Here is a 12,635-nt window from a genome sequence, read left to right on the forward strand (position 1 = left end):
ACGTCTTTCCCATTAGTTGTATTTCTTAATCATAGCAACATAAAGGAGTTGTCTTTATGCTAGTGAACCACTGATACCAGTGCTTATTCACTGATATAATACTGTTTTTAAAAGTATCTTTTTTATAATATTGAAATGCACCTAATAAGTATTTATTATTCCAGGAACACAAAGTGCCTTCTATTCTGTTAGTCATTTCAAAATAATGATCAAGGTGGGCATGTCCAACAAACCTGATTTACTTAATTTCTCTTCTTTTAAAAGAGAGTCTTATGGGGGCCAGAGAGTTGGCTCAGTGGTTAAGACACTGGCTGTTCTTGCAGAGGAGCCAGGTTCAAATCCCAGCACCCACATGGCAGCTAACAACTGTCTGTAACTCCAGTTCCAGGGGATCCAATAGCCTCTTCTGTCATCCACAGGCATTGTACAACACGGATACACTTACATACAGGTAGGCAATACACATATACATAAAATAATAAATAAAAAATAAATGTTAAAAAAAAGAGAGTCTTATGTATCCCAGGTTGGCCTCAACTTACTACGCAGCCAGAGCTGACCTTGAACTTCTGATTCTCCGGCCTTCACCTCTCGAGACCTGGGATTACAGGCCTGTGCCACCATATCATGTTATATAGTGCTGGGGTTAGACCCAGGGCTTTGTGCATTGGTGGAAAGCACTCTACTAGCACAGCCCATTACTTGACGTCTTATACAGCACCTGCTGCATGCACAAAGTATGAAAGTGCCAACAACTATCCTTGCATTCCTTTTCTTTCCTCCAAAATTATTTCTCTTCATTCAAGTCCCACATCTTCCTTATCTATCCCTAGTTTGGCTATGGAAAAGGAAATGAATATATAAGATTCAGCCTATAAAGTGGACTATAGAAGGGACGTTAGACTTGCTTAGGTGGAACCTTGCTGGCTTCTCCATGGTAAACAGTCATGCATAGTTGTCTTAATTCAACTGGAGTGATTCAGAGTATAAGGAACACTGAAACTTGGAATATTCTTTATTAACAAAGGGAAAGAAAAGGGTATGCTCTCTACATCATTTGTACATCTCAAATGAGCTGGGAAAACCTCCCCTCCTTGGTTTTCTATCTTCTTGCAAAGTCCGACCCTTAGTCTCTTTCTTTGTAAAAAGCACTTGACATTTCCAGGGGAAAATGCCAGCAAGTCTACTGCGTAGATGCTCGCACGATGAAGTAGTTATGGAACCTGACAGGACTACTCCACGTTAAACTTAAAACTTGGCAAGGTTGGGGCTGGAGAGATGGCTCAGTGCCTACTGCTCTTCCAGAGGACCCACCACATACATGGGTCTCACACCACTTTTATCTCCAGCTCCAGGGGGATCTGATGCCCTTTTGTGGCAGAGGGCAACCTGCATGCATATTCCATTTATATACAGTCACATACACACACACAGATAAACGAATAAAAAATAAATCTTTAATTAAGAGTAGGCAAGGGCAGACAAGGTTAGGGTCAGGATTTCTATGTTCCTTTGGTTCCAAGTTAGAAAATGGCAAGAGTTGCTTGATGCCTGTTTGCTGTGGTGTAAAGGGAGGAGGAAGTATTGACAGAACAGAGCACAAGGTGAGCAGTGTTCTGCTTCAGGGCTGGGTACGTGGATCGATTACCAGAACCCAGTATGAAAGCTCTCCTCACACTAGATGCATTCAGGCCAGAACCGTCAACAGGAAAAGAGGCAGGATCAGCTGTTTTGGCACATGCCCTCATTCTTTCCCCATCTCCTGACCTCTGGCTCCTCCCAGCTCACATCCTTAACTCTGAATGCCAGTGCTGACAAACAGCCTAAACATTAACCCAATTCACAAGAAAAACTGATACCATCAAATGTACTGAGATCCCCGAACATCTTGGCTTGGCGTTCTGACATGCTGCCTGGATGATCCTTTAGCTGGCTTGCTATTCTCCATGGGATGTATCCATGCCAGCAAGACCATGTGGTGTTTGATCCTCTGTAAATGACACTCCCCACTCCCATAATACACCTAATAGGTGGTGTCCCCTTCCTGGAGGCTTGCCCAAATGAAGGAAATGGAAAATCCTCTCTGTGCCAGCTGAGTGCCAGTTCCCTCCTGGCCCTCTTGAGGCCACCCACATCTACTGCCACTCCCTCGCTTGTCTTCAGGGAAGTGCCAGCCAACAGGTTGCTAGGACAACTGGTGTCACAGCTGAGGCACAGAAATAGATCACCTGGAGAGCTAGGAACCTGAACTTCAGATCCCAAAGACAGCACGGAGCTACCCATGACCAGTGTCTCTGACCCCTAAAGGGAGTGACAGAGAAGGGGCAAGGGATGCCCTTCGGAGCATCTAATGACTCTGTTCCAAATGACATGTGCCAGTGGCTAATCAGTAACCCTCTGACATTAATACATTTCATTTATTAGTCTCCTGAGAGTCAAGGGAGGAAAACTATTCATAAGCACAGTCATGACAGCCTAAGGAGGGTAGAGCAGCCTTGGTGGCTAAGGAGGAAGAAAAAGAAAGCTGTTTGGACAAGTGGCAGCTGCCCATTTTTGAGCAATAGCATCCTACACCCACACCTTCATTTCGTGGGGAAGAAAGAGGAAAGGACAAAGGCTGCTGCAAACCAAGGGCTCACCATGGTGGAAGAGAACTATCTTTGTTTCTAGTGCTCTGTTCTGTGGGGCGAGTCTTACAATGCTTACAGAGGGAAGCAACCTCATGGAGCTTCAGGTATTAAGACTGCCTATCAAAATCTTGGAATTTAGCCCCAGAGAAACTATAAAGATTAATTTTCGATTGTTTGACACCATCCGTTGCCTTCTCAGAGCATACATATACGGGTTGACCTTCTTACCCTCTTGGGAGGTCTAATTTAGAGGCTCTTGGAAATCTAGCTCTGAGTAATTTTACCTACTACTCCTTTCGGCACACCTAAGTGCCAGGGCATTTTTGTCCCTGATGGAGTTCTCTCAGAGTTAACTCTGGAAGACAGTGAACACAGATGGCTCAGACCTGCACCCTGGATAAACAGGAGTTTATCCTGACCCACAACAGTCTTGTAATAAATATTATTCTAAACTGTAGTAGGATACACAGACTTTACCTCAGCACCATTAAGTGAGAAAGCATCCTAGCCAGTTAGGTTGCTGAGTGATTTCTTTTTCCTCACAGAACACAGATATGGTTGAAGATCCATGAAGTCTTTTCTCTCAACAGCTTCTGTGTGTTCTATCTACTTCTGTCAGGATGCTGAGGGGCAGAGCCGAACACTTGGGGAAGATGGTGCGGAGCAGAGAGAGTGTGCATAGATGGCTGTACCTGGTTAATCAACTCAGAGAGCAGCAAGCAATGTTGACATCTCCTCTAAGAAGCAGTCACCCATATCAGGGCCTCAAGAAAGGTTCCTTCTCCAAATGCTATACCAGGAATGAACAAGGCTGTCTTACCAGGCTGTCAGTAAGAGGTGATGTGAGAAAGTCTGAGGATCCAAGTGGGCACAACAGGAAACCTTAGTGGAACTTCTCCAGTCCCAAGAGCAACTCAAGTCTCTAGTCAGAGCCTCTTGGACTTTACCATCATCAGGCTATGAAGCACAGTGACACTTCGTGTGATGCTAGGCACTGAGTGCCAGAATGACAGAGGTCGACAATCTCAATTCTCACGTTGCCCATCATTAAATGGGTCTCCATGGGTCCTGGGGCCCATGGTTGGCTGGTTATAGAGTCAATTGGAGTATTGAATGCAAAACTCAGGTCTCCCGACTCCTCATTCAGTGCTCACTGCCTCTCCTTTTTTGTACAGGGTATGATGGCTCTACACCCCCTGAGAATCAGTTGGAGACACTTTTCATGGGTAAGGGCCAACAGTTAGGAAGATGGTGACAGATGGGGAGGCTGTTAATGAGACATGCAGAGGAGTAAATGCTATGAGTAATGGGTTTGAGGTAGAGTCTGCAAGGGCTGTTGAGGCCGGGCCACTCATTCCAACCCTGCTGTGATCATTATTCACACCTTCAGACACCCACACACACATCTGTCTGTGTGCAAGTTTCCTAAAGATCACCCGCCTTTATAATGCCCCATTTACAATTCCCCTCTGTGGTACAGGCTGTGAGGCACCCAGGATACTAAGACCAGTCACTGAAAAATAGAAACTGAGAGCTAGAAGTATGGACCAAGATTAGGAGAGGTTATAACACCCAATTTACTAACTGGGAACCTTGCTCATCTGAAGCAATCCACTTTTGAAAAGAAAATTCTCAGTGTGCTTAAAGAGGTCACTGGAATATAGTATTTTCTTCTCAACACACTTTGTTTACGGAAAGATTTTCAAGTGATTTAAAGTCTGCCATGTAGTATCTCAAAGTTTACACTTCAGAACTTCTTTGAGAGCCTCACTTAATGCCTGAAGCCTGACATGAGCCCTTCAAAGAAACAGTTTAAAGGAAAACCCACCATGTTCGACACAAAACCTGCCTTGATTATAGAAACTGCTCTGCTCATTTACATCAAAGCTGAGACCTAAAGTGATTTTCTATAAGACACTTGCTTCCCAGGATAACAGCACTTAAAAAAAATCACCAAGAATCTGTAGAAAAATATCATAACACCTAACACTTATACACCTAAACCAAACAGGGCCCCCAATTATTCCATATTAGCAATAGGAATTTTAAGAAATTTTTGAGTTTTATACAATGTATTTTGATCATGTTCAGACCCCTTTTGAACCCCCTTACTATCACCACCTGGTTTCATGTCTATTATTTTTTTTAAGCCCTTTTGAGTCCACTTTGTCTCCCAAATGCATTCCAGGTCCATCCTCTAGAGCCTGGACAACCCACCCAGCATCACACCCTTAAAGAAAACTGGTGGCTAGAGAGATGGCTCAGCAATTAAGAGTACCGGGTGCTCTTGCAGAGGACCCAGGTTCAATTTCCCGAACCCACATGAGGGTTAACAATCATCTGTAACTCCAGTTCCAGAGAATCTAATGCCCTCTTCTGGCCCCCACAGGCACTGCACATACCTGGTGTACTTATATGCATGCAGGCTAAACATTTCTGCACATAAAATAAAAATAAAAAATTTCTTAAAAAAAAGGAAGCTTTCTCTTCCTTCTTCCAGCAACTACCAGCTGCCAACAGTTCGGGCTGGAGTGTCTGACTCACATCTCACATCTGGGCATTTGTCTGGCTTGAGCTTGATAGGTAAAGTAGGGGATGAATGAATCCAGTTGATCAGTAGAAAGCACCAGGACACAGATAAAACTCTAGTGGAATAAAGTCTTTTAGCAAAGGAACACAGGGGACAGATTCCCTTCTGGGCAGGGAAAATGTCTGCCCGGGTTGTGAGCTGGGATCTTTTATAGGGGAGGCTTCTGGGGGGTGCAGAAGGTCGGACGATATATTTTTTAAAAAGTTAGGTGGGGGGGAAGACTGTTAAAACCTGCCCCCTTTAGAGATCAAAGGGGAAGCCTGCTGTGTTGGCCAAACAGTGGAGAAAAGTCTGCTTCTCTTGACTTCAAAGACTGGGGTGCTTATCAACTGGGTTCCCTTTTCTCAGGGGCTTGCAAGGTCTGTGAGGCCCTGTTGGTGAGGGGGCGGGGCTATCTGAACCTTAACAGAGTTTAACAGGTCTTGTGTATGCTGTCACAATTGCTTTGAATTCATATGCCCTACTGTGATAGGAATTTATATAGTAAGTGTTTGGGGTAAGAAAGTGGATATACAATGTCCTGCCGCAGTGAGGATCCCAAACCAAGGTGTGCATAGCTCAGCGAACAGAGAGCATACAGCAACCCACAGATTTGTAGATGCAACTTTGGAGGATGCTAGTGACTTCCTTAGGGTTGTGGATGTACTGACTTCAATAATAGGAGGAGGCATAGAAGTCATGATCATAGGTACTGGAGACTGTGTGATTTCTGCTAGTGTCCATAGAACCACATATTCAGAATCTTCCAGAATCTACAGAATACAGTGAGTTACTGGAAAGTTTATTTTATTTTATTTTTATTTTTTTTTTGGTCTTTTTTGACACAGGATCTCCTTGTAGTCCCAACTAGCCTGGATCTCACAAGAGCAGCCTGCCTCTGCCTCCTGAGTGTTGGTATTAGACAAGGCTGGAATTCTCTACATAGATTAAGCTGGCCTTGACCTCACAGAGATCAACCCACCTCTGCCTCCTGAGTGCTGGGACTAAACGTGTGCACCAGTCCACACAGCTAGACGTTTTGAATTTAAAGAGTTTGTTTAAAAAAGTATGTATGTATTTATGTGTGTGTGCATGTGTGTGTGCCATGTATATATAGATACCCTTGGAATCCAGAAGAGGGTGTCAGATCCCCCAGAGCTGGAGTTACAAGTAGTTGTAAGCCACACAGACATAGGTGCTGTGAACTGAGTTCTGGTCCACTGGAAGAGCAGCACCTGCTGAACTATCTCTCCAGCCCCAGGAAGTTTTGAATTTAAGAAGTTCAATTTAATATAATTATTTGTCCCCAAGGAAATGTGGATACATATTTTAATACAAATGTTTACAAAGTAATGAAATAGTTTTTTTTAATTTTTAAAAAAATTTATTTATTTATTTTTTAATTTTATGTGTATGCGTGTATTGTCCGCACGTAGGTAAGTGCACCCGTGTCGTGCAATGCCCGCAGAGGTCAGAAGAGGAACTGGAGTTACGGACTGCTGTTAGCTGCCATGTGGGTGCTTGGATTCGAACTTGGGTCTTCTGCAAGAACAACCAGTGTTCTTAACCTCTGAGCCATCACTCCAGCCCCGTAATGAAATAGTTTTAAAAATTCTTTTTGACATCAACACTTTCTCTCCCTTTATCAGTTATATCTTGCTTTTAAGAAGTCTTTTAGGCAATTGGGAAGAGTAGGGATGATTGAAAAGGTACTGTGATGGGATTACTAAGAAGTTCAGGGGCTGGTGAGATAGCTCAGCAGATACAGTCAATTGCCGCCAAGCCTGATGACCTGAGTTTGATCCCTGGAACCCACATGGAGCGAGAGAACCAACTCCCACAAGTTGTCCTCTGACTTTCGCATGTATGACATACCATGCCACTTACACATCCCCCACAAAGTAAATAAACAGAAATGTTTCAAAAGTTCAAAATGTCTGTATACACATACGATGTATAAAAATGCACATATATTATAAAGTGTGTGTACACATGTAAAATACACACAAATTCTAATTAAAGTTGGCTCTTCCCCTCACATTCTAAAATTTGAAGGCATTCTTGCTCTTTTTCTCAGAGGTGTTCACTGGCCATCTAGGGGTTTCCTGTAGCTGTATTCGTTCCTAAACTTTGTTTTGGTGTGTGTGCGTGTGTGTGTGTGTGTGTGTGTGTGTGTGTGTGTGTGTAAAAAAAAACACCATCAAGTAGCAGAGCTGGGCAAGTTCACAAGTTTCACAGCAAATGAACTTTAGCTCTCAGAGCAGGTCACCTCATCTAGCATCTGACCCTCAAATGAACATCTCAAGAACTTTCAGCTGACACGAAACACTATTTACTAATGTCTGCACTGTAAACAATTACCCCAACAAAAGCCAGTACATCAGGTAATTCCGAATCAGAGAAGCACTGCAAATGCGGCTCCTCCTTGCATGACTTAAGGGTTTCCCTTTTGCCCCAGCTGTCCTGGAACTCACTATGTAGACCTTGATCTCACAGAAATCTGCTTGCCTCTGCCTCCTGAGTGCTGGAACTAAAGGCATACACCACCACGCCCGGCCCTTGCATGACTTTTGAGATTCTGAAAGTCAGAAAAAAATATTCTGTTTACAAAAGCCTGATGTAAATAAGAATATTAGGCAGAAAGCCAGATTGTCAATCCTCAGCCTATTCATCAACCTAAAAGAACCACGATAGCCCCCTCTAAATTTGATACCTTGTGATGCCAGTAGGAAGAACATTATGATAAAGAATCACTGAGTTCTGTCAAGTAGACCATCTTCAGTAGTCCAAAGAAGCAGAGAGAAAGGCAAGCTCACAGGGGAGCCACGAGCCATGAGGGGATGGATACCAGGGACTCCCACTAACAGCCCCTCATCGCTGTGGTTGCTCACATCCTTACAAGGCCAGCCACTGCCTTGTGGCTCTGACTCATGGTTGTTCACTTACAACATTCACTGTGCACTGTTCCCAGGTAGCCTTGCTTGGACTTCACCATGGAAACTTCCCTCAGTAGCTGAGGTGACTGGGCTCTGATGTTTTCCTTCTTCCTTTCACAGAGAGTTGAGAAATGCCTGGCATGGGAAGAGAGCAGAAAGAAAGAAACAGGTAAGTACATCATCAAGTCACTTCTTCTCCAAACAAAGGAGTTACCTGGGCAACCAGATGAACTAATAATTCACCAAAGAACATTTTCCAGTATCTGTTCCTTAAAAAAAATAAATTTAGCTGGGTGTGGTGGCGCAGGCCTTTAATCCTAGCACTCGGGAGGCAGAGGCAGGTGGATCTCTGTGAGTTCAAGGCCAGCCTGGTCTACATAGTGAGTTCCAGGACAGCTGGGGCTACAGGGAGACCCTGTTTCAAAAAGACAAAAATAAATAAATAGGCTGGGTGTGGTGGCACACGCATAAATAAATAAATAAATAAATAAATAAATAAATTTAGTATTTTTGGTTTTGCTCTTTTTCTAGGGATCCAATGTGGCACAACCAGCCTTTTCTCCTCCCTTTCCCTTCCCCATGAAGTTGAAGCCAATACTAGGAGACTTCAAACCCAATCTCAGTTGAGATACAAACTTGCAAGACAGGCTCAAAAGCCACTAGGGGCTAGAATGTGGTGGTGAATGCTTGTAATCCCAACACTTGAGAAAGTGGAGGCAGAAGGATCAGGAGTTCAAAGCCATCCTGGGTTACATGAGACTCCAGTAAGAGAGGGGAAGGAGGAGGAGGAGGAGAAGGAAGGGGAGGAGGAAGAGGAAGAAAGGAGGAGGGTGAGGAGGAAGAGGGGAAGGTGAAGGAGGGGGAGAAGGAAGAGGAAGAGGAGGGGGGGAGGAAGAAGAAGAGGAGGAGGGGGAAGGAGGAAGAAGAGGAGGAGGAGGCAGGGGAAGGAGGAAGGGAAGAAGGAAGAGGAGGAGGGGAAGGAGGAAGAAGAGGAGGAGGAGGAGAAAGGAGGAAGGGAAGAAGGAAGAGGAGGGGAAGGAGAAGGAGGGGGAGGAGGAGGGGGAGAAGCAGCTATTAAATACCAGGGGTACAGCTCAGTGGTACAGTTATTGCTTAGTACCCCTGAAGCCCTAGGTTTAATTCCCAGCACCATAAAAACAAGCAAAATCCCAAAATAAGCCACTTGACTTTATTATCTGCAAAAGGAAGCAAGGACTACAATCTTTGGCCATTTTCGTACCTCCCCATGCTATTGAAGAATCAATAAGCACTCTTGTGAAGCACTCCAAGTTCCCCAGAAGACAGGCACTATGTCAACAGGAGGTATCATTATTGGTCACAACCTGCTACTGAGCTATGAGGAAGGATATAAAAGCTAGCTTTGGCTGGGTACCAACCATCAGCTCTCTCCAGGGCACTCAAATATCTGCATGGCCCTGTGTGCTGGGGTGCAGGAGAGAGGAGGAACAGAATCAGAGATGCCCTGAATCTCTAGGAGAAAGAAAAGGAAGGTGTGGGGCGTAAGTTAAAGGGAGAAAAGGTGCATAGCAGGCTTCAAAGGCTTGCAGGAGTGTGCTATTTGGTCCACAGCGCAGGGCTCCCTTGGACTGTAGGTTTGCAGGATTTGGTATGCTGAATGTCTGCAGGGCTGTGAAATTTTCCACTTGCCCCTCTGTCATTTCTTCCTACTAAGTAAAACACCCACATAACACAAAGGTCACCCAACAAAGCAGCTCCTTGGAAAAGGAGTGGATCAGGCTGATTGGTGGCTTTTAATGTAAAGAATTGTTCACAGCCTAATTGTGAATACTGTCTATGTCAGGATTTCTTGATTTCCCCCTCTCTATGGCAGACACAGAGACAGATGCTTCCAGGCCAATATTCTAAAGCTATTTTGATTTGTATACCTTTTAGGAACAAGACTGAATGGATAAGAATGAACTTATCCTAGTGGTTTGGAGAGTAAGAGAAGCAGCAGAATTTAAGTGCTATGCTAAGAGTCTGCTTCCCTTCTAAAACCGTCCATGAGTGAGCACCGGTCAGGTTTTTCCTTTCAAAGTCATGCGCACACGTTGAACACAGGTAGGAGTTGCAGTATTATCATTGTAGGTGTGAAAAGGAATATTTCCAAGAGAAAATAAGTGGCCCCTTATCTCAAAGGGGGGGGGCAAGAGTGAATGAATAATGTCAAATCTTAGATTTGGAATTGGCAAAACACTGAGTAGCATGACTCAAAATAAATTTTTAAAAAGGGAGAGACTAAATTAGTGCAGAAGGCAGGAAGGGGATGTCTGTCCTGGTGTAATTAATCATCACTGCTGTAGTGACTCCAGCTTAGCAAGTGCTTTCTCATTAACGAACTCATTCAGTGGACAGATTACTTAGTGCTACTGCGCCACAGTGGGGTTCAAAGCAACAAGGACGGAGGCAAAGACCCTCTTGGCACCAAGTAGAATGAACATATGCACATTAGAGGATTGTAGCTTTGCATTTTTTTTTTTTTTTGGTCTTTTTGAGACAGGGTCTCCCTGTAGCTCCAGCTGCCTGGAACTCACTCTGTAGATCAGGCTGACCTCAAACTCACAGAGGATCCACCTGCCTCTGCCTCCCGAGTGCTGGGATTAAAGGCGTGGGCCACCACACCTGGCATGCCTTTTTTAAAAAAAATTATCTTTTATGTATATGAGTGTATTGCCTGCATGTATGTAAGTGCACCTGTGTTGTGCAATGCCCTTGGAGCCCCTGAAGCTGGAGTTATGGACAAGTGTTAGCCGTCATGTGGGTGCTGGGACTCGATCCTGGCTCCTCTGCAAGAGCAGGCAGTGCTCTTAACTGCTGAGCCATCTCTCCAGACCCAGCTTTGAGTTTTTAATGCACACGTACAATTTGAAACCCAGATAGATATGCATAATGAAGGAACAAGCAGGTTGTGATCTACAACCTTAGTTGCCAGACCACTGCATTTTGGAATGTGGGGCCCCGGAGAGCGAGCGAGTGAGTGAGCGAGAGATAGAGATAGAGATAGAGATAGAGAGAGATCTTGGCAAGGCTGGAAGTGTAGCTCAGTGGCAAGGCATTGGCTTAGAAATGAGAACAGGAATCAGGTTCCCAGGTACAGGAGAGAGACTATGCACCAGTGCGCTGGATCTAGAAGTGAACAATTAATTTCTGTTTTTCTGTCTCGGGGAGGTCGTTTCAGTGGCGCTGCCTCGATCAAGGAATAAACAACAGAACTGTTTTCACCGCCTTCAGAGAAGAGGTGATTCTTCCCTCTGCTGTGCTTCAGGACAGGAACAGCAAGCACTGGCGATTTTGTCATGGAGACACTGTTCAATGTAGGTATCACACGTAGTTCGATGGGAAAGGACGTCCTTGCTCCCTAATGTACCTCAAGTCACCACATCATAGCAGTGAAACGAAGCTGTCTTACAGTGCAGGCTATAGCTATAGAAAGTCTATTCAAAGTGGGTCTAAAGCCAGGCATGATGGCTCACACCTGAAGTCTCATCACCGAGGCTGAGCTGTGGGAAGATCATGAGCTCAAGGCCAACCTGGGGTTATAAAGTGAGACCTGGTCTCAGGTGACTGCAGAGATGGTTCAGAGGTTAAGAGAACTGGCTGCTCTTGCAGAGGACCTGGGTTCAGTTCTCAGCACCCACCTAGTGGCTGATAACCATCCATAACTCCAATTCCAGGGGATCCAAAGCCCTCTTCTGACCTCCACAGGCATTGTATGGCACAGGGGCATATATATATATATATATATATATATGCAGGCAATACACTCATACACATAAAATAAAAATAAATAAAATATTAAAAACCAAAATAAAAACAAAAACAACAAAAAAAGGGCTCAAACCAGACATCAACTTCTGGAAAAGAATCCTAGTCCTGCTTTAGATTCCAAATTTCTGGCTTCCCCTTGGCTGAGAGATATTTCTAACATTTCTCTCCTGTACTCAAACAATGTGTATGCCCACTTTAACAGTGATTCTTAAATTGTGACCCCGTTTATCTGCCCAACGAGGAGGATGTGAAGAAATCAATCGCAGTGGGAAGTGTTGTTCATCTGCAGTGATTTCTTATTGTCTGCCATCCCAGACCTGCTCAATTTAGTTCTTCCATTAAGGAAAAAAATCAGGGGCTAGAGAGGTGGCTCAGAGGTTAAGAGCACTGGCCGCACTTGCAGAAGACCCAGGTTCAGTTCCCAGCACCCACATAGCAGCTAACTCCATCAGTAACTCCAGTTCTAGGGGATCTGATACTCTTTTTGCATGATACAGGTGCACTTGATACATGCAGGCAATACACTCATACAAATAAAATAAAAATAATAAATAGAAAATCAGCATTTTGCTTTCTCTAAAGGGAAGATATCCTCAGGTGGGCTCATTCATGTTCTCCTTAGGAATGGAGGCAGGCTGAAATCCTGTCTGAAGCAGAAATGGCAGGCTGAACTCCGAGTCTATTCCCATTTAAGACAGCCAGGATAAAATG

At 44.4% G+C, this 12,635-nt stretch overlaps 1 protein-coding gene across 8 annotated transcripts in view; it reads right to left on the reverse strand.

Annotated features, from left to right (window-relative positions):
* Atxn1 (ataxin 1) overlaps positions 1–12,635 on the reverse strand; it is a 470,135-nt gene that overhangs the window by 155,390 nt on the left and 302,110 nt on the right. For all 8 annotated transcript variants that reach the window (XR_003851711.1, XR_003851710.1, XM_017801654.2 and 5 more), the window contains one exon: positions 8,146–8,270. The gene's annotated coding sequence lies outside the window, so the exon portion shown is untranslated. The remainder of the gene's footprint in view (positions 1–8,145; positions 8,271–12,635) is intronic.

The sequence above is a fragment of the Nannospalax galili genome, unplaced genomic scaffold, assembly GCF_000622305.1.
Source record: "Nannospalax galili isolate Female #2095 unplaced genomic scaffold, S.galili_v1.0 scaffold923, whole genome shotgun sequence".
NCBI classification, from domain to species: domain Eukaryota; kingdom Metazoa; phylum Chordata; class Mammalia; order Rodentia; family Spalacidae; genus Nannospalax; species Nannospalax galili.